At 38.6% G+C, this 23,494-nt stretch overlaps 1 long non-coding RNA gene across 1 annotated transcript in view; it reads right to left on the reverse strand.

Annotated features, from left to right (window-relative positions):
• Window positions 1-23,494, reverse strand: part of LOC111546486 — a 56,931-nt gene that overhangs the window by 5,126 nt on the left and 28,311 nt on the right. Inside the window, exon 3 of the long non-coding RNA XR_002732793.1 lies at window positions 4,844-4,929. This is a non-coding gene — a long non-coding RNA (uncharacterized LOC111546486). The remainder of the gene's footprint in view (window positions 1-4,843; window positions 4,930-23,494) is intronic.

Here is a 23,494-nt window from a genome sequence, read left to right on the forward strand (position 1 = left end):
GCAGGAACATGCTCTACTTATAAATGAATAGAGATTGAGAAAATTCTTGAAAAAAAAAAAACAAAAAACAAACAAACAAAAAAACCGAACTCATTTAGGTTCCAGAATTCAAATTGTCAATTCCCACAATTGTCAATTACTATTATATCCTGAAAATTAGTCTCTTAAGATCACTCATGTCAGTAGGTGTATACCAAATAGGTAAGCTGTCTTTTTACAAAGTGAGACTAATCATTTTTAGGTTATTAGGGAGCCATTTTTTTTGGTTTAAACAATTCATTAATAAAACCCCAATTTGCATGTATAAAGTGGCTAACAGATGGGCAGTATCTGGTCTGATCCAGAGTAGAGAATAAGTTATAAGATCATTAGGTAAAACAGCTATAATTTCATTAAATGCCTTAAAAATTAATGTTAGCAATAGATCTGCTTTTCTTGCAGTTGACTTTTGCTGACTTGGTATTGATTCAGCAGCTTACTGTTTCAATGTCTTATTACACAAGTAAACTACTAAGTAGGCAGAAAAGATGGAGCTCCAGGGAAGTTAGTTACTTTAATATAGTAGGAATGAATGCTGATGAAAAATACATGAAAACTTAAAGGTGAAATGCAAATTAAATTTTATGTTTTACTTATATGTACCTTATACACAATTATAATAAAATATCCCTGAATACAATTTAGTTTATTTTTCAACATTTTAAGTTTGGTTAGCTTCCTATAATGAAAACCTCAGAAACATGTTTATGGCCAAGTATCATCTTTGAACCAGCTGTTATTCAGGAAAAATAGAGACATTGTATTATATTTGTTCTACCATTTGAGACATTATGGAGTGGTTGTTGTAAAGAAGGAATGAAGAAATCAAGGAAGGAAGGAAGAAGAGAGGGAGGGAAGGAGGGACTGAGGGAGGAAGAGGAAAAGAGAAATCAAATCTACTTGTTACTTGTTCATTTCTCATGAAAGCATTATAGGGAGAAGAGATCTCTGATTATTTGAGTGTTCTCATCTAGTTCAGAGCAAATTTGGATTTACCTCACTTTAGTTAGACAGCTAATACAGTGTCCCAAAGTGCCAAACATAGAATCAGACAGAACTAGAACTATTTGGCTATTTTAAGTACTGATGTATTTGCCAAAAGTTACCTCGGTCATATATTTTAAGTGATTTTCATTATGGAGCTACCAGGAGATGTCTGAATTGCATTCCCACATGTCCTCTTTCATTTTCAGCAGTAAACAAAAGAAGCACTTTTATATTTTAGATCAATTGACTCTTGTTTAATGTCCTACATCAGTGTAGGACTTACACTGCTATAAAGAACTGCCTGAGACTGGGTAATTTATAAAGGAGGTTGAATTGACTCACAGTTCTGCATGGCTGGGGAGGCCTCAGGAAACTTACAGTCGTGATGGAAGGCAAAGGAGAAGCAAGCACATTCTTCACAAGGCAGCAGGAGGGGTTGTGGGGGGAAGCACCAAACATTTATCAAAGAACCAGGTATCGCGAGAACTCACTTACTCACAAGAACAGTGTAGGTGAAACTGTCCCCACGATCCAATCACCTCCCACAAACTCTCCCCCTCAACATGTGGGGTTTACTATTTGGGTCAGGACACAGAGTCAAACCATATCAATCAGTAATTAAAAATCAAAACTGGGCGATTCCCACGTTTTGTTGATTTGGCTTCTAGCTTCAGTTAAGCCACAAAAGGAACTTAATGTGAACAGCTTTTCTGTTCATATAGAAAGTGATTGTCTTTCTATCACTTTTTGAAATAACCTGAGTGAGGTGGATTAACCATAAAATGAATGACTAATTAATTCTACATTGAGTGTGCTTTAATGAACACTTTCAGAATCGTATTCTGAGTTACTTTTCTTCCCGTGCTCCACACTGTTTTCTGAGCACTATGGTCTCTCCACCAAGTTTACCTAATAGGAAAGCCTCCAGGCATATCTGGGATTTTTCTTGTTTTAAAAAATATTTATTTATATTTTATATATGTAGTATTTAATTGACAAAGTTTAAATATATTTAAGGCGTACACCATGATGACCTGATACACATATACATAGTATGGTGATTACCACTATCATATTAACACACCCATCACCACTCCTGCTGTACATGAGATCCCCAGAACCTGCTCCTCTTATGTTTGAAAGTTTGTACCCTTTGACCAACATCTCCCCATTACCTTCTTCATCCCCTCAAAACCATAATTCTACTCTCTGCTTTTATGAGTTTAATTTTTTTGGGTTCCACATATTAGTGAGATCATATAGTATATGTCTTTATGTGTCTAGCTTATTTCACTTAGCATAACATCCTCCAGTTTCATCCACATTGTCACAAATGACATGGTCTTCTTTTTAAAGGCTAAGTAATATTTCATTGTTTATATGTACCATAATTTCTTTACCCACTTTTCCCTGGATGGGTGTTTAGTTAGTTTCCATATCTTGGCTGTTGCGAATAATGCTGCAAGAAATTTAACTAAGGAGGTGAAAGATATCTACGCTTTAAACTATAAAACATTGATGAAATAAATTGAAGAAGACATTAAATGTAAAGCTATCCTGTGTTTATGGATTGGAAGAATTAATGTTGTTAAAAAGTTTATACTATCTAAAGCCATGTACATATTCAATGTAATCTATCAAAATTCCAATGTCATTTTTCAAAGAAATAGAAAAAAAAAATCTTGACTTTCATATGGAACAACAAAAGACCCGGATAGCCAAAGCAATTTTGAGAAAAAAGAACACAGCTGGAAGCAGCACATTCTCTTACTTCAAACTATATTGCAAAGCAATGGTTATCAAAACAATATGGTACTGACATAAAAACAGACACATAGACCAATGGAACAGAATAAAGAGCACAGAAATAAATCCACACACATATAGTTAACTGATCTTTGACGAAGGCACCAAGAATAAACAATGGGAAAAGGAAATTATCTTCAATAAATGGTGTTGAGAAACCAAACATACACATACTAAAGAATAAAATTGGATCCTTGTCTTATACCATATACCATAAGATTAGGACTTAAATGTAAGGTCTGAAACCATGAAATTCCTAGAGGAAAACACAGGGGGAAAGCTCATTGACATTGGTCCTGGCAATAATTTTTTTGATATGACACTGGAAGCATAGGCAACAAAAGCAAAAATAAACAAGTAGGACTACATCAAACCACTAAATTTCTGCTCAGAAAAAAAAAAAGGATCAACAAAATGAAAAGGCTACCTATATAATGGGAGAAAATACTTGCTGACATTTCTGTTTTTATTCAACTTGAAAGGCCTTGCTTTGGAAGAAGCAGGTTCAGAGCTGGAGAAGGAGATCTAGGAGAAGAAGGCCACTGTCTTACTATGTGGGCCAGGCTGCCATCAGGGAAAGAGGAGAATGCAGCTGGACCCCACCCCCAAGATAAACGGCGAATGCTAGTCTTCTTTAGCCCCCAAGACATGTCTCACATAATAAATAATATGTTGCTCCCAGTTTACAAAAGAGCCGAATATTTTAGGGAATTCTCTCTCATTTTAACATGAGAAGTTTATAAACTATTAAAAATTAAACAATAATGACATCATATTTTATTTTAAATAATATTTTTAAGTATTGGTTTTTTTAAGACAGGGTCTCACTTGGTTGCCCAGGCTGGAGTGCAGTGTCATGATCATAGCTCACTGCAGCCTCGAACTCCTGGGCTCGAACAATCCTCCTGCCTCAGCTTCCCAAAATGCTGGGATTACAGGTGTGAGTAACTATAGTTAGCCAAAGTATTTTTAATAGAGAAAAGTTAAGAAAGAAAAATATAATGACCCATAGTTCTCTTACCCAGATGACCTCTGTCAACTTAAAAAATAATGATATACACATGTTAAAAATTTTTTAAAGTGCTAAAATATATAAAATTAAAATGAAATAATAAATACTAATAAAAGACTTTTTTTCTAAAGGTAAACAGGGCTAACATGCATATTTAAACACGAGAATCAACGCACTTGCACAGATGTACACATGTGTGTATATTTGTGTATAAACCTTTGCAAAAAGGTCTGACATCACAGTCACTAATATCCACATCTTCCTAGGTTTTTGATTTTTTTTTAATAAATATATCTTGGCCAGGTGCAGTGCCTCATGCCTGTAATCCCAGCACTTTGGGAGGCTGAGGCGAGTGGATCACGAAGTTAAGAGAATGAGACCATCCTGGCCAACATGGTGAAACCCCATCTCTGCTAAAATACAAAAACTTAGCTGGTCATGGTGGCGCATGCCTGTAGTCTCAGCTACTCGGGAGGCTGAGGCAGGGGAATCACTTGAACCCTGGAGGCGGAGGTTGCAGTAAGCTGAGATTGTGCCACTGCACTCCAGCCTGGCGACAGAGCAAGACTCCGTCTCAAATGAATCAATCAATCAATCTTGGAGATCTATTCATACGTATCCACTTCATTGTTTTTAAGGGCAGGATTGTTGCCATAATTTAATTTCTCCTCCTGATGGACATTTAGCTATTTCCAGTTTTTTTTCTTTCTGCTCTTATAAGAATGTTTTAATTAATACATTTATAAACAATTTTACTAATATACGCAGAGGGGACATTTTTAACAATAGATTTTCTGGTCAGAAAATGTGCATTAAAAAAATTTAAGATTGTACATGAATTGCATTTCACAAAAGTATGTACTGATTTACTCTATCCTCAATGGAATTCATTTCAGCTCTGGGCGCCATCAAATGTTAGTAAAATGGTAAGGGTATTAACAATTCTGCCTTATTTCAACTTGCATTTCTTTTTATTATGAATGAGACTGAAAATCTTACCTTCTACTTACTAGCCGTTGTATTTCAGTTTGCTTTTACCAGATTCGTTGCCCATTTTTCTGGCTTGTTTGCCTTTTCCTCATTGACTTAAAAAGCAAGCAAACAAAAAGAATTACATTACCATTATCACATCTACTTTTAAAAATTATTTTTACAGGAATTTTATCTATTAAAGAAATGTGTCCTGTCTCAGAAATGTGTTATAAATATTTTTCCATCTATTGACTATCTTATGATCTTATTATATATTTTTTGTACACAAATTTAAATGTTGATGTAATTAAATGTACTCATCTTTAGCTTTGTGATTTCTGTGCTTTCTGCCTTAAATTAAAAGGTATTTTCATTCTCCAAGATTATACATTTACCAATGCTTTCTCACACTATTTTAATGGATTAATTATTTATCTTTAAATCTGTGACTCATCTGAAATGTATTTTTGTTTGCCGATTTCCCATCACATTTATTGAATTATCTATTATTACCAGTTGGAAATGACATTTGTCACATATTATCCCACTTACGTTTGAGAGTCTTTCATTTACCTGTCCACCCATTTCTTTTTATCTTATCTAGTTGCATTGGCTAGTCTCTTTCTATTAGAGGATAAAGTGTGAGGGAGCAGGGATCTTGCATATCTTGTTTGTACAGAAAGTCCTTCCTTACTTACCATGTCAATAGGTTCTTGGAAACTGCAATCGTAAGTGAAGAGAGGTATAAGAAAAACATTTTTTTCTCATAAAATTACAATAAAATGACTTTGAAGGGAACCATGTTATCAGAGAACCTGCCGTACCTCATTTGGCTCCAAGTCACTGTTTCTAAGAACCTACCAATGATATAAAATGAAGAATTACCATAGTTACATCCATACCACTTAAAACAGTGCCTGGCACATGGTGGTCTTCAAAAACACTAGTTGAACACATGAATAAGAGGAAGCTCTATTGCATGATTCATCTACTTTAGAGATAATCTATTCATTCATTCTCCATACTAAAGTGGGGAAATTAGTACACTGACACATCTTCCTAGCTCTGCCCCCTTACTTCCTGATATCCGGTTGCTCTATTATTATTTTTGCATTTTTGTTGCCCAGGATGGTTTCAAACTCCTGAGCTCAAGCATCCCCCACATCAGCCTCCCAAAGTGCTGGGATTACAGGTGTGAGCCACTGTGCCTGGCCCCACATTGATTTAATTTTAATTCTGTATATAAATAGGTTTAGCACACACATTTGTAGTCTTATCAGGGCTTCCCTTGTTAAGGCAGATTTTATTACGAAGAGCTTATGGACTTCATGAGATTCAGTTTTTTCTTATTTTATGAATTAACTAGCAGTTACATAATGCTTTCTATATGCCACACACTAAGTGATTTAAAATATTAAGCAATTTAATCATAAAAGCTATAATTTTTGAATGTTTGCATATAATTCAGTTGGCATCAAATAAGTGTGCCCTCTTGACTTAGTTTAGAATTTTTACATGAATCCTTACCTTACCTACCCACCTCCATCCCAAATAACTTGAGGACATTGCTATATTACCACTAGTAATAGATGTTACTATAGCTAAGTCTATGGCCAGCTTGATTTTCATCCTTATACTCAATTTTCTTTTTCTACTTGTATTCCTAAGAAAATTCTCTTGATCTTTGAAGTTGCAATTTTTGTAAGACATATCTGTGTTTGCTGTCATGTATTCATTTGTTTCAGAACACATTATAAAACACATTCAATAAATTGGCTACTTCAAATTGCTTTTATTCAGGTAACATTTTCTTGTATTATATATTCTAATCTTCTCTCTTCCATTTGTTAGGATTTATAAAGAAGATACTTCACATAGTCACTGGATTGCCCTCATATCTTCCAAGTACACATTGCTTCCCATTGAAGATAGGAAGCATGTAGACTTTAAAAGAAGTTTGGTTGCCCTAGGAAGCCTGAAAAAGCTTTCTAATTAAGTCTATTCCATCCATCATTCAGATATTCCCTGTAGGATATTCCTGATGACTGGGTTTATTCAAGTTCTTGCTGAACTAAGTGGGTGATTTGATTTCATGTTGACCCATCCTTAATTAATAAAAATAATTTTAATTGCTAGCTCCTTTAACATTTTTGTCTGCACATTTAGAGGTTGTGGCAGAGAATGTTACTGTTAACTGTTGTGTTCCAACAGCCATCTTTTGTCTGCTGCTGCATTGGTGGGAGAGGAAAGGACAAATTTGCAGCCAGTCATGTAATTAGAATTAACCTTGGCTATAACGACCCAACAGACCAACCAGCCTGATCACTCCGATATTTGTTTGTCTGCATGTGAAATTCGTGTCTTAGATCATGACACAGAAGGAAACCTTCTTTTGAAATTTTTCTCTATACCAATCAAATTGCTACCTTGGGAAAACATCATAAAGAAATGTCATTGAGTACCTTAATAGTAGCATTCACCAGAGCTATTTTTTACAAAGACACATTCGTCACAAACTCAGATTTTAATGAAAAACAGAATTTTGGTGAGTTGAGTGGTTTTCCCATTATTTTTCAGCTTAAATTTTTTGATAGTCACTGGCCTCATAAATTGAACTTGTATTCAAAAGACTGAGCTGAATTTGTTCAGTAGTTTACAGTTAAAATAGAAATACCTACATTTTATCTGAGAGTCACACACACATACACACACTCTCTCTCTCTCTCTATCTCTATCTCTCCACAACATCACTTTATTAAAATAGCTTTTTCTTTTCTCTCTGCTGAGTATTACTCAAAAGTACCTAAAGGTTTAATATTCAAACTTGGCAGTTGTAAAATCCTCCCAGGGGAGGAAATTCAGGAGAATTTAGAGAAAATTGGCTTAGCAATGTGTTTTGAATATAGGCAACAGAACTTTTCTGTTTGGGTACAACTACATCAATGAAACTTGAGTCCGTGGAAGTCTTGTCCGATGCCATTTAGAATGTTGTCAGAGTTAAGGGAGGCGTTAGAAGAATACAAGTTGGAACAGAGAACTGCCTAAAGGAAAGACTCTATTTCCTTCCATTTCCTGCTGTAGATAAATGAGGACCAAATATAGGAAACCATAAGGTCATTTCAGCAAATAAAAACCAACACACCATTCTGGGTATCGTATATTGTGGTTATTGCTTCTGGTATTTTGCCCAGTGTGATGGATTCAAGCATGGCTGCAAATTCTTTGACGCTTTGACACTCTTCCCACACTCCTAGTTTTGAGTGGGTTCATCACCTCTTTGACCAAGAGATTACAGTGCAGTTACACTAGGTAACTTCTGAGGCCAAATCATGCAAGACCAGGCAGCTTCCACCTTGTTTGCTAGAATGCTCACTAGCAGAGCTGTGAGCCTTCATGCAATAGGTCTGACTAACCCGAGGTTGCCATATGGAAGAGAATAGCACAGCTTAGTGGTTAAAAACACAGACTCTAGAACTAGACCACCTGGGTTCAAATCCTGGCTCTACCAACTGCTAACTTTATAACTGTAGGGCTATTACTTAATGTCTCTGTTCCAGTTTCCTCATTTGCAAAATGATGAGACATAATAGGCCAGTGCACATGACCTGTCCTCATATCTGTACCTTCCATAGCTTGAAAAAGTAAAATGTGATAATATTTATTAAGTCCTTAGAATAATGCAGGCAAATAATAGACACTATGGCAGTATCGGTTCAATAAAATGTGCACGTAATTTTAGATATGCCTTGCAGGTTTAGAAGCAGATTGCACTCAATATGTTTCAGAATCAAGTCATTCTGCATTTTGGATTGCAGAGAACAGATCCCCATGGCAGCAAGTAAAACGTTGCTAAAACTGTGATGGATGTCAGCAATTCAGATGAAAGAAAATTCTAGCATCTAAAAATCAGGATGCTTCTGAAATACTTCTTTTGCTTGCATTTCTCCTACTACATTCCGGGCTAATGTTTGCTGTGTTTATATCATTGAACCAGGCATTTGCCTACTCACGTCCTAGTACTGAGTAAGATATTTGAACTTACAAAATTTGCATGTCTAAAATAGTTACCAACATGTACTCCCCCACCTTCCAGCTTGTCTCACCCTCTGAGGGATTAGGTTATAACAATGAATGAAATCATCATTCCTGTTTAGTGGATAATCCCAAGGCTAAAATAAAAGATGGAAGGAGGTAGACAGCAAAGAACATTTAAGGAAAAATGAAGATACGTGGGTACAGAGAGACCTAACTAGATATCTCATAGGTCAAATTATTGGCAAATGCATCACAGCCTGATTGTGATTTTCGTTCATTCATTTTAAATCAGAATAATAAAAATAGAGCTAAAATTCACTCGTCAAAGTACACTTAAGAGATAGGTTAATTATCTAGGGCAAATATACAAATATACTTGTCTTCTGAGATACCAATGTCCTAGTCATTTGCCAGTTAGTAATAATTCCCATGTCCTGCTCTGGAAACTGCATTTCTGAGGCTGCTTTTCTCCCTGGGTTTCTTATAGATTTAGGCAAAGAGAGGCTCTGTTGGAAGGCTGGAGGGTGGGAGATGGAAGAAGCCAGGGTACTTCTCCCCGTCTGTCTGTGCTTCAGATTACATCCCTGGCAATGGTTGTCTCCTCTATGATTTAATCTACTGGGAAGACCTCACCATGGCTGTAGCTTACAAATTCTGGCCCTGGTAATAGCATTTCCTCCTGCTAAACTTAGAGGTTAATTGCTGTTATTAACATGTGGGTTGCCTCACCATCCCCTCTATGGGTTCCTTGCTCCTCCACATTTCTGTCAAGTCCCTCTAGTAAATTCCTTCTGTTTGATACACCTAGAGTAATTTCAGTTTTCCTGACTGTACTTTAGATACTCCACAAGCAATTCTTTATTATTTATGATAAAAAATATAAAGGAGTAGTGCCATTTTATTGACCTGACTTTTATAAACAAAACATTTGCCTATACTGAAGATGTTTAAACATTCATACTAATTATGATTTTCTTATTAAATAAGTGGTGGACCATGGTTGTAATACACTTAGGAGTAATTCCAGCAACTAGTCCTGTGTATAGGAGTAATTCCATTTAGTAGACATCGGAGTTGAGTTGCTCAAGAGAGTGAATTGCCTCTCAGATGCAGTCAAATCCTCTTACAGTCACCTTCATATGGCTTCTCACTGTGCATTCTCTGTTTTTGTCATACCAATTGTGTAATATGTCAAACTCATACATGTCAGACCATGCATAAAAATTCATCACCCAATAGAAAAAGCTACTCTCACTACCATGATTTAACAGATAATTAATCTTTATGCTGATGATTCTTTTCCTCAAGTAACATTTTATTGACCCTCAGGACTACCAAGACCTGGTAGCAGTCGTTCCTCATAAACCATTTTATTTGCTTGCATGTCATCAATATGAGTGCCTGGATACAGAATTGAGTGACTGACTCCATCAGGAAATGCTGTCCTGAGGGATCTGAACCTCAGCAGAGAAGCTGGGATCCACAGTCAGAGCTGACTGTTTGCACGGAGGCTTTATTGCAGCTTAGCACATATGAAAAGGTTTTCTGTACTCAGTTGCTGGATGAAGCCGATTGCATCACCAGGAATTCCTGTCCTCTAACACATAGTGACCAACACGCCTTAATAAGCATTTGCTTTTTTTATTTTCAGGTCAATAACGTAATACTTATGAAACCAGTTTTTAAAAATATATTTTTTAAGCTAGAAGAAAAGACATAAAATAATAATTCCAGTGCTCTGACTCTGGTATGTCCTGTGCACAAGTAGTCAGTCAGCTTAAGTTAGTGCAAACGTTGGGGCAATGTCCATTCTTAAATATGACTGCATTTCCAAGGCACAGCATCTGGCAAGAGGGGTTGTTGTTAGAGGAAGGAACTTGTATATCCTTCCATGAGGTAGATGCTCTTGGAGGGGGCGGGAAATTGGCTCCATGCAGAGTCAAGGTCAGCATCCTTTTAGCAAAGTAGAGTCCAGGAGCCAAGGGTTCAAAGTTAATACATTTTGATTGGAAACACTGACATGAGGAGCTTAGGGATACAGATGTAGCAAACAGGATGCAGACCATTTCAGAAAGCCAGAAGATCTTAATCCAGCCAGCAGGCCACATCAGAATTATGGCAACCCCAGTCAAACAGTGCAGAGGCAAAGAAAGAGGAAGTAGAGGATGGCAATGAGGTCACAAGCTAGAGGTTGGCTGGGCTAGAGGGAGCTAACTTCAGGATTGCCTCTGGAAGTGCTCCTTCTTCCCTTGCTCTGGGCCTAACTTCAGAATTGTCTTGTTTCCTTAAGGCGTTCAGATACCACAACACTGCGAAGTATCCCTTTTAGGAGCAGGAACCACTAGGCTGCTCTGAAATCCCTTAAAGTACTAAAGGATCTCTTCTGTCACAGTGGTCCCCAACATCCACCACAGTCCTGTACCTAATGCCACTGGTACTGATCTGCGGCCTGTTAGGAACTGGGCCACACAGCAGAACGTGAGCGGTGGGCAAGCGAGCATCACCGCCTGAGCTCCGCCTCTGTCAGATCAGCGATGGTATTAGATTCTCATAGGAGCTAGAACCGTATTGTGAACTGTGCATGCAAGGGTTCTAGGTTGCGTGCTCCTTATGAGAAGCTAACGCCTGGTGATCTGAGGTGGAACAATTTCATCTCAAAACCATCCCCCTGCCCCAAGTCCATGGAGAAACTGTCTTCCATGAAATCAGTCCCTGGTGCCAAATAGATTGGGAACCACTGTTCTGGCATACTGTCATACTTAATTCTCTATGCTGATCCCTTGTTTGAGGAGCCTTTATCCAGACAATGATAAACAATCATTTAGATGGGTTTTCTTACCCCAGGCCAACCCTAGGAATTGCACAATCCTAAGATTTTCCCTAGTGTTTAGTAGACATGATGCTCTTCTCAATGAGATCCAGGTGAGTGCTTACAAATCGGCCATTAACTTTATACAACTAGCAAAGAGGCACCTGGGTACGTATACAGAGCATAGGAGCCAGAGGTTTCATATGGCTAACTGACTTTAAATGACTTTGAATCAAGGATAAATTAGGATTTAGTGAAACAGGAATGTCATTACGGAAATATTTTCAAGTTCTAATAGCATAATGCCCAAGCAGGAAGCTAAGTTGTCTAAACACAGACTGGACATCAAGGAAAGGCATCCTTAGGTAACCAGTGTGTGTGTGTGTGTGTGTGTGTGTGTGTGTGTGTGTGTGTGTGGTGTGTAAGAGTGTCTGTGCATGGGGAAGAGATGACTCTGAGGAGTAGGGAAGAAGGTGATCAGGATCCAGGAATGGCCTGAAAGAAGTTGAATACTTTCTTGGTGGCTTCTAGAACATTCCACAATTTCTGTATTGTTATTATTGTAGAAGAAAATTAATCAGAGCAAACATTCCCTCTCCTTACTCCATGTCAAACTGCCCAGATGCCTTGCATTTGGGTCTCATTTAGTTTAGCAGCTCCTAACTCGTGGCCAGTCAGTAATATTTAGCTTTAACAAGTATCAGATTTGGTCTAAAAAGTGCTTTTTAACTTTTGCAAAATTGTTGCCAAAATCTAAACTTTGGAAATTTTTATATAAAAAGCTAACATTCTGTGTTTCTTTTTTTGTTTTTTGTTTGTTTTTGTTTTTGTTGTTTGTTTTTTTGAGAGTGAGAAGATTTGACAACACCAGCCAGGCCCTCCTTCCCATGTAGCATCAGTGCGCTGGACCAAAGCAGTCGGGCATCCCTCTAGATGGGATATGTGCTCCCCAGTTTTCCATGCCCCCAAATACTCGTCTCTGTTTCCATTTGTCATCATACTCATACTATTTTTTTCTTAATATAGAATAAGACAGTAAAATATGTATTACACCAACATGTCTATTAAATGTAAGAAACAGATATAGGCCTAGAGCATCTATGTGCGCCAAAGTATGCTTTCTCATACCTGTTTTACTTAACTCATGTACGTTACCTGAGTTAGACTTATTTATAATAGAAAAGTGAATGAAAATGGGTTGGACGGAAATCAATCTGTGGTGTAAACATGAGCACTTGTGGGAGATGGCATTACCTCTATCCTTTTTCTGTAGACAGACACGTCAACATGGACATCAAAAATAAAGAAGTTTGACTGGCTCAAGAATCTATCTGCTCAGGTCATTGGGATTTATTTGACTCTTTCATTATTGTAAGAAATGATCCCTGGAAATAGCTTTTAAAGGCTAAATGACACCACCTTTATTAACTGTGTGAATGACACAGAACTTTGCATAAACAGGGAGTTATGAAAAGAGTCAATGACCTCTTGGAATCTGGCAGGTTTAGACAGACACAGGTGAGTGGTAAAGTAGTTCCTGTCAGTCAACACTTCTGAACAAACAGGGGCATGTGGTATCTCAGTGGAATGAGATTTTTAAAGTGACTCTCCCTGAGCTACAAAATGCCTCTTTAAAAAAAAAAAAAAAAAAAAGATGAAAACATTGTATGAGAAACTCTGAAGTCTTTAATATATTTCAGGTCCTGTAGATTTTTTTAAACAGACTTCCAAGATAGTTTAAAAGGGAGGGGAATGCTGTTAGAATGAAACAATTAAAGACCCTTAAAATATGAAACACACATGAATGGACAATAGCAATGACATTTACTAAGAGGCACGGTTTCAAAGAGAAAGGAAGTAAGATGAAGGCAAGCACTGGATAAGGCTGATGAATGGAACAACATGAATCAGTCGGCAACACAGGACCTTTCTTCCTGGGGTATGGGCAATCCTCAATGTGCAGGATAATAGGCACTCTGCAAATCCCAGGTCTAGGTTTTTGTAAATGCACCATAGAAAATCTAAAGAATAATTCATCTCAAGGATCAAACCCATTTCCTGGAATTTAAATTCAAGTTACATTTTTGCATGGTTTCTTAGTCTGGAGCTTCTACAAGAAAAAGATGCCAAACGTGGATTCAATGGATTGAATGAAAGATTGAAAATTCAAATGTTGATTGTTCTTCATTCGCACTTCCTTCTCCCCAATCCGCTGTCTTTGCACTATCCTGTTTTGTGTCCCATGAGGTGATATCTATGGATGGAACCATGCTATCCAGGACCTTGTAGCCTCTGGCTTCTTGCTTCTGGCTGCTAGGGGTACTGCCAAGAGATTTGAGGGCAGGTAGAAAGAGATGGAGAGGTCACAGTATGGCTCCCCCTCTTCTCTTCCTGCTGGGTCTCATGTGTGAGAGTCGTTATGATCCCTTATCTATGCTCCAACTCCCATGGGGTGTCACTCTTGGCATTATTGCTCATTTTCCTTGTGCCTTTAGACCTTGGAGTGGTCACAGTTTCTTGCTGTTGGAAGCTTTTGGGTGTCTCAACATACCTTACCAGTTTCCTTAAGTATTCAGCTATTCTCGCTCTTCTGCACATGGTCTGGGCATTAAACTCTCTGTAACCAAGTCTCTTATGTTACAACTCCCTTGTAACCAAGTCTCTGCTCCTGCCAAGACCCTGACAAGTATAATCCATTGGCTGGAAGTCCTGGATAACTGTAAGTGTTTCAGTGTTATGATCAATAACAATAATCCTTCTAATAATAAAGTTAATTGAGAGCTTTCTGTAGGTTAGACATTATATTTTATGCCCACTGTCTCATTTAAGGTTCACATCCACCCCAGAGGTAAGATTTTTTTTACCATCTCTATTTCATATATATAGAAATTGAAATTTAGAGAGATTAAATTGTTTGTTCATGGTTCGACAGCAACTAAGAGACCAACCTGAAACTCAAACCTAGGTTTTTTTTGAAGCTGTCATAGAAGGACAGAGTGGGCAAAGAGCTGTTTCGAAATTTCTGAGGGGCTGCTGCGGAAGAAAATTTGGACTTCTTCTATGGAAGGCCAAAGGACAGAATCACTTCCCAAAGGTAGAAGCAATGATGTGCTGATAAATGTTTAACAAGTGGTTCTCGGTATAGCAGAGTGGGTAGTACTTGTGGAGGGAGAAGCCCTAATCTATAGCTTTTGGTAATTTCTGTGATGTAAACACATCCACCATAACTGATTTCAAGCCACCAAATTAGCATCCCTAAGTGTGGAGTTGGGAAGTGTTGTGCACAATCGGCTCGAGAGTTGGTAAGAGTAGGTGTGAATCTGCTCCTGTGCACCCCTGAATTTTGTCTAAGAGGAAAAGCCATGCAAAATGGCTATTGGTTGTCCTGTGTAGGAATGAGTTAATCATTATAGTAGGTAACCAGAGGTTTGATGAGCTGCCATGGACCTCATAGAGGGAATTTCTGTGCTTGGTAGGACCTGAGACCATTTAGGTAATGTCTAACTCTAATACAGAATAATTTGTGTTGAGGTTACATGAATTCTAGGTGGAAGAGGAGAGAACTGTTGCATGGATTCTAGGTGGGAGAGAAGAGAAGAAAAGGAAGAGATCTAGACAAATCTAAGAATCTAATTCCAACTTCACGGAGCTGTGTGACCTTGAATAATATATGAAATCCCTTTAAGCCTTTTTTTCATTTCTTAAAATGAAGATAATAACACCTTTCTCTTAGTACAAAATTAAATGACAGAGTCTTGGAAAAGTTATCAAATGTATTTCCCATGTTTCTCACTCTAACATTTCCATTCATTCCTTTCCTACTAGGGCAAAGAACAAGCATCTATATGAAAATGACTTTATAAAAAATATGCTTGAAGAATTAATATTCAAGATTTCTATTTCATGGTTTGACCTGTGGTATTTAAAATATAAATATAATACATTGATCTGTATTATGGTGTAGTTCCACTGAAACTGGCTGTAAATTAAAAGGAAAGAGAAAGGGAAATCTACCAGAATCTTGACCACTAAATCTAACTAAAGGCCATGGAACCATTTGGAGATATCAGAAAGTCCAGCCAGCTGGAATGTGTTTTGTAACCCTGCCTGCAGTGTAGCACTATCAGAGGAAACAAACTAATGACCTGCCAAATAGGTTTTGGATACACCAACCCACCTTGGCACAGAACAGCAATGTTTAAAAAGAAGAAAAATAGAGGCCACCCTTCCAAGCCTTAAGTCATTTTAAGGGGCAAAGTCAGTATGTGACTCCAGAGCTTGCCTGCCCATTGAAAAAGGCTGCCAACATCCTCGGGGAAGAGCAGGAAATTTCTTATGCAAATCCCTCCCCTCATTTACTTCTCCAAACACCCTCCTAAAAGCAGAGATGTCTGAATCTTAATTGCGCGCTTAAGAGCAGAGAAGGATGCCACTTGCATGAGCAGCACTTAAGGTATTTCCTTGTCAGAGTGGGCCAAGCAGATAGCAAGATGGAAATCATATAAAAGCTGTTAACTAGCTTTGCCTCAAAGAAAAAGGGCCCTAATTAGACTTCAGAAGTGATAGTCTCCTTAATTTTGTTTCAAAAAAATTATTTGAAGAAGTTATTAAATTTATTTCAAAAGTCACCACCTCATTGTGTACTGCTTGATTTCAGAGAGGCTGACGAGGAAGAATTCTTCATTGCCAAACCAAACTAAAGATCTACAAATCATTTTGAGTTTTATCCTCTTATAAACCTGAGAGGCTAAGACCTCTGCAAAGAAGGGCATAGAGAAAGAAATAAACTTTTGCAGTACCTACAATGTGCCAGACACTTTGCTGTTATCTTGTCGAATCCTCATTACAACTCTATTTTCTTTTTGTATATGTAGAAATTGAAGCTCAGGATCAAAAAGTAAGTTCTTAAGATCAGAAAGAACCAAACTGGTAAGTATGAAATTCAAGTTCAGCTCTAACTGTAAGAACTGTGCTTTTATTGTTGTTTTTCCACATTACTTGACTTCCCACACTACTTAACTCCTTGAGTGGTTTAAATCAATATCAAGCATGTAGGCTAAAGATATCGGGCAGCAGAATGATTGGGTGAAAAACACAAAGTCTAGTCCAATAGGGGCATAGCCTATGCCTGTCTGAATTTAGCCCAGTGGGTTTGTATATGTGAACAGGGCCTACAGAGCTGGACTCTGCAGAGCCAAGGAACCCCATCTCCAGGTGGGAAGACAGAACAACACAGGAAAAAATGCTTGGCCCATGACACTACCCAGCAGCGAATTGAGTATAAATGGAGTGGCTCCATATCTAAGCTCAACAAGAGGTCAACAAAAGGAAATGTCCATGTAGGAAGGTGGAAGAGGTGTTATGAGAATCTCTGTAAAGATAGAGTCTTTGTAAAGGGAAGACTTGATGGTCAGGTTGGCTCCAGTTAGGTCAGGGGATGATTGGAAATTAACTAAAGCAGAGAAATGAAAACTAACGTGTGTGAGGTATGCAAAGTAAAATTACAATGCGATTGTCACCACATGCCCTCCAGAAGAGCAAAAATACATACTGAAAATATGAAGTACTGGCAAGGATGTGGAGCAACTGGAACTCTCAGACATTGCTTGCAGGAGTATAAATTGATTATGGCCACTTTGGAAAATTATTTGGCAGTTTTACTAAAATAATTCACATGCATACCATATATCCAGCAATTTCTTTCCTAGAATTAAGCCCAGCAAAGATGTGTACATGTGTTCACCAAAAGATATGTACCAAAATGTTCATAACAGCACTATTCATAGTAGTCCCACTGGAAGTTGCCCTAATGCCCACCAACAACAGAATGGATATACAATTTTTGGTGTATAAAGGAATATTAATAGCAAAGAGAATGAACAACCTACAACTACACATGAAAACCATGACTTTCTCAAACATTGAGTGAAAGAAGTCAGACACAAAAGTGGATATGCTATGATTTCATTTATGTGGCCAAAATCAGGTTAAAACAGATGACATGTTCAAAGACAGATTAATTATAATATTAGGTATAGTACAGTGATTACCCTTGGGGAGGTAATGACTAGAAGTGGGCATGAGAGGGGTTTCTAGGGATGCAATTGATGTTCCCTGTGCTTGTTACACAGGGGTGCTCCATTTCTGACAATTCACCAAGCTGTACACTTATGATAAGTGCAATTACCCATTGGTAGATGATATGTACACAAATGGTTAAAACTTTAAGATACGTGTAGGTGACAATCCAGGCAAGAATGGATTTCTCTACAATCTCATCAGGGTCTAGCTGCTCTTGTTAAATGGAAAGGGGGACTGGGGTTGCAGAAAGATTTCTCCATCTTTCCAGTTCTCCCAACTCTGATGCTGTTCATGGTGGGTCACTTAAAATGTATCAGTGCCTCCAGACAAGACTGTACAAGCATGCACAGAAGTGAAAAAGTCACTTTCTGCTCTGTTCCTCCTGCCTTCTTCCTCCTACATCTCCAGCCCCCAATCAGCCTCCTGCTAAGTATTAATTAACCTCCTAAATTAATACGTCTTGATCTTAAACCTAATAGGAAGGAATGTTTACTTTTGTATCTGGGTTCAAAGTACAGACTACAGTAGTTAGCTTTTAAGTTTATGTTATTGGCTTAATTTTCTTGCTCAAAATGAGATAAGGGAGGGATACATTAAGATTAATAAAGAAAAAAGCATGATTGATAAACTGGCTTATGTGACTAAAGCTCCTTTAGCAACAAAAATATTTGGTACCTTCCCTTAATTATTGAAATCAAGCAATGTGCCTGGATCTAAATGACACAAAATGGTTTGAATTAGAGTCAAATAATTGCCATTCTGGGTGAACATAAACTTTTTCAAGGGGAGTGGTGAATGTGGATAAAATAATAACTAATAAACTCTGAAGCAAAGCTCACATCTAAGACTTAAGCTTCAAAGCTCTTAAAAAGGAGACTTTTTTTTTTTCCTTAAGAGAGAGACTGAGATGCATGCAGAAGGAGGAGTGGTTTTCCCAAGCTGATTTTTCTTACGGGGTGACCAAGCCTGGGTCGGAATGTTACCATGTGATCAGCCCAGACCGTGGCAGCAACACAGTCTCAGCACAGAAGTTAGGACTTTCTGCAGCATCATTAAAATAATTGGGAGAGAAAAAAAAATGTTAAGCTCTACAAGCTTGAATCACAAGCCTCTTGGAAAGGTTAATAAGCTTTCTGCTCTGCACTCTCCTCCCCTGTCTTCAATGCCCTGCCACCCCCACCCTTCCCACTTAGAATGACAGACTAGTTATCAGTCGGGAAAAGATTCAGAATAAAGCCTTTGTTTCCAACAGCTGAACAGGCCCCCATTCCACCACTGATGTCTGGAGGTTCTTGTTTATGATGATGACCGTGGAGCTCCAAAAGGGAGCTCTGCTTTTATTCCCATGGCTAGGAGCAACTAAGCTAGCAGACTCTTGGGGTCCAAAGGGAAGTCAGTCCTACAGTATAAAGGTGTGTCTGTCAGAGGAAAGGGGAGGCACTAGGAAAGTGGGTAGTGGCAACACACAGGCTGAGGTTGGACTCTGTTAATGAGAGGCAAGCAGCTTAGATCCAGGCAAGGGAAGACAGAACCGTCTTTAACCAGAGAAGCAGAAACAGTTGTAGCACAGCTCACGGAGAAAGTGCTGGAGCATGGAGTAAATTCAACTGCCTGGGTAGTGTGCCAGCTGGAGGAAGGCAGCAATTGGGTAGCTGGATTTGTGTCAGGAAAATGAGAGAGAGAAGGAAGGGAGTGAGAGAGACAGACAGAAGGAGGGAGAGAAAGAGATGGAACTTTCTTCTTCCTCCCTTCTATTTGGCCTTGGAATACCCTGCAGACAAAGATGGACTTCCTTTAGCTGAGTCCTCTGGCCCAGGCCACCATCACCTCCCAAAGCCGAGCTTGAAACTGGGATCAAGGTATGGTCATGAATGAGAGAACAGCTCCCTGCTCCTCCTCCTCTTCAGTGAGCTTGAGTCAGTATAGCTGGTGCCAGTGCTGGCTACAAATGGAGGCCAAGAGAGAAATTAGCCTTCCCTAGAGAGTCAATGGCTTTTAAAATTTTGTTAAAACTGGTTGAGTTGGGTGAGCAGAGCTTCTAATGGAAAGAGAGAGCAGCTTAGACCTTAAGACAGATATTTCAGAAACCATATCCAGGGGAACAACTGATTTACAAAGGAAATCCTCACATCGTTGTGTTAAGTGAAAGCTCTCCCTGATGAGTGACAGTGGAAATGTGGACAACCGTGTGGATTGGATTTGGAGCTCATCCCTTACGAAGGCCACACTCCTTGGCAGTTACAGCTGACTTCCTATTGAATTCAACCTTCTCAGCTGAGTGTGGCATCAGGAGGCCCTCCCAGCGGGGCATGTTCAGACCTTTGCAGCTGAAGTCTTTGCTCTGCTGATTAGCCTTTTATGTTTTGCTTCATTCCACACCCTAATCCCAATGACTGCTATGCCATCAGCCCTTTTTAAGAGCAATTGCTCTGTTCCAACGCTGTGAAATGGACAGTCTTTATTGACTGGTATTAAAAAAAAAATGTTGAATTCAAGTGTTAGTGTATCATTCATAGGAAGCCTTCCATGTGATCAATCAGTTACCCAACCTCTTTCCCTGTTGTGGCTCTGCCCTCCTCCAGGGTCTTGGAGTTCTCACCATTCAAGTACTGAATGGGAAAGTAGAGAGTAGAAAAGGCATCAGCTTCTAGGGTCCTTTGTTTGGAAGTGGTACAGACCACCTCTACTTCCATTCTATTGGGAAAACCTAGTCACATGATCCAACCTAAATTTAGGAGGCTCTGGGAAATGCAGGAAAGGACACCCCAGCCCAACAGCAGCTTTCCTCTAAGAGCATAACTCTTTGGTAGACAACCAGCCATATCTGCCAAGGAAATCTTATTATGTATGACTCCCCCTCCACCCTCACCACCACAGCTGATTGAACCTGGAGCATGCACATACCTTGGTCACAGACTGGACAGTGGCATCCTGTTGCAAAATTATATGCCCCAACTGGCACAACGTTAGCTGGGTTGATTAGATAATATCTTTAAGAAACATGAACTGCCCAAGTGGAGAAACATACAAGCAAAGACTAACTGACTCCCATTCATGGAAGAGCACAGGCATAGATATCCACAAAATCTTGCTGATGAATGCTTTTCCAGTTCTAGCATTTGCAAGGCCTGCCTACTGTTGAAGCCACGTGGTCAGAAAGGAATGATGCCAATATTCAAACTCAGATTACCCTGGCTCCAAAGCCTGATTTTGAATACCAACGACTATTATTATTATTATTTACCTCATGATACCACTTCCCTATTCAATGTTTTAAATAGAGCCTCTTAATATTTTTGGTAAGTTGGTTTGTTTTCTCAATTCCTTGGCACTTCCTATTTTCACAAAATGTATGAACCTTTTGCCATATAACTCTGCAGTTCATTTTCCTAGAAGCAAACTCAATTTTTCTACCCATTGATGGTGGGGTTGGCCATGTGACTAATTTTAATTAGTGAAATGTGGGTAGAAATGACTGTGGGACAGTTCCCAGAAAAGGCTGTTTCACTCGCCCTGTCCACTCTTGTGATCACAATAAGAAGAGTATAAGACAGGTAGCAAGAGCCTCATCAGTTTGAGCCCCAAAATGTGATCATGGAACAGATTTGAACCCAACCTAAAGCCTAGAGCCAACCCGAGTCAACTCCCCATCTGAAGCAGAATAATCCCAGCTGCCCTGTAGACCCGTGAGTGAGAAACAACGGCTTATTGTTGTAAGCCCCTAAGATTTGGGGTGATTTCTTATGCAGCTTTATTGTGGTAAGGGCTGATGAATACAATGCTGTAAAGAAAATGTTTTTCTCTTTGGCACAATTGTATACATCTGTATTTTTCAGGACCTGCTATAAACATTGATATATGCCATATTATTATTTTTGATCCTATGTAAACAAATAATCCCTGCTTTAGCCTGAAGGATAACCTACACCCTCTATGACTAGCAGAATCGAGGTTCTTACATACACATACACACACAGTTACTGTTTAACACTAGAAAGTGTACATTCATTTTCTTTATAGATTAGCAACAAATTTATTAGAGTTTAAGAAAAGATTTAAGATTTGTCCAAGGAGTTTTCATACAGGTGATGCATTTATGAGATTTTGCATAGTAAGAGAGGGGATACCATTTCTTTTTTTTTTTTTTTTTTTGACTCACTAACTAGACTTGGTTTCTCAGTCCTGGCTCAGGCCAAAAATCTCTTTGTTCTATTCTCCACCTGTTTTCTAGGTAAACAAGAAAAACAAATCAACCATTAAAAATAATGACAGCATCATTTCTTTATTTAATTTTCTCTCTTGCTTCTAGCATCAGTCCCACAACTTCTGTCTAGGAGGCACAAGAAACATGGCACCAGAAAGATGCAGAAGGCAGCAGGGGTTGGATAGCATGTTGAATGTTTATATGTGAAAGGGATTTTTAATTTCCAGTGCAAATTTTAAGTGTGTTTTTATTATTTACACCTTAAACTAGGAGCAATCTCCAAGTCATTTACTTATGTATCAGGATAAAAATATGATCACAGAGATGAGGAATCATCAGGTTAACAGTATCTTGAGATGTGTTTTGATCCAGCCACATACTCAAAAGGAAATGCTCAGGTCTCTATTCAGTTTGGTCAGTTCCTACATAATTTCCTTGATGTATTGCTTGTTTGAATGAACATTTTGCCAAGACCAGAAATAGAATATACATAACGTCTGCGCTAATACCCCATTGCCCACCCCCTTCCCCACTCACCATAAAGGCACCGCAATAGCAGACGTTACTAATCAACTCCACTATGGCAGACATTACTAATCAACTCTTGGCCCTTTTTCCTGCTAAGCCTGGAAGTGGCCTCAGATTCTGTCTTAGAACAACATTGCCAGCAGTCACTACTAATTGATAGATTGGCACCTGAGATGAAATCTAGTTACCTTCCTTGTCTTAGATATTTTGTGCATTTCTGATATCATCACCAATTCTATGCATTTCTACCTTCTGTCACTTTTCGGTTTGTAAAACCACTTTTAAAATAAAAATCAATGCAATCATAAAATGACAATACTCATAAATTACAGTACTCTGAACACATTGTTTTTCTTCCCCAAGACAGTCTCCAAACAGCAATCAATATGATAAAGGTTAAGGGAGAATAAAAATGTTCTCTAAAGAAAACAAAACAAAAAAAAAAATGAATAGGACACACATCTCCTTAGTCTGTTAGCAAATTTCTGTAAGGAATAGGTATGTTAAGAAGCGCAGCCTCACAGAAAGCAGTGGGATGGCCTTAACCATGGCAGAAATGATCTTCCTGATTTAGTACACATTGGGAGAATCTGGTCCAAAAACAAGTGGCTGCTTTTTGGGCAGAAGAACAAATTTTGTGTTGTAACTGTGTGAAATTATTCATTGTAGACACAGTGTAGTTTCAGACAAACTGGAGAAAATGTGTTAAAGAGAAAAGACAAATTACCATAAGTGACTCACTGGTGTTTTCAGGCTGAGTGAAACACACAAATCTGAATTTATCAGTTCTGAGCTCCCTCTGCTTTCCTCTCCCTTTCCCCCCTGCCAGGCACCCCCTCCAATGTTCCCTTTTCTCCTATTCTGAATGCATCAGTGTCCCGGAAATTCTGGCAGCCCTCCTAGGCCAGCTGTTGCCTCTGACCTGGACGTTCCCAGCTTTCTTCAAGGTCATGGGACATGCTGTATTCTGGGATTCCTCTAATGGAAGATGGGAAGGGCTTGAGACTATGTGTCCCCACTG

Source organism: Piliocolobus tephrosceles, chromosome 20, assembly GCF_002776525.5.
Source record: "Piliocolobus tephrosceles isolate RC106 chromosome 20, ASM277652v3, whole genome shotgun sequence".
Classification (NCBI taxonomy): domain Eukaryota; kingdom Metazoa; phylum Chordata; class Mammalia; order Primates; family Cercopithecidae; genus Piliocolobus; species Piliocolobus tephrosceles.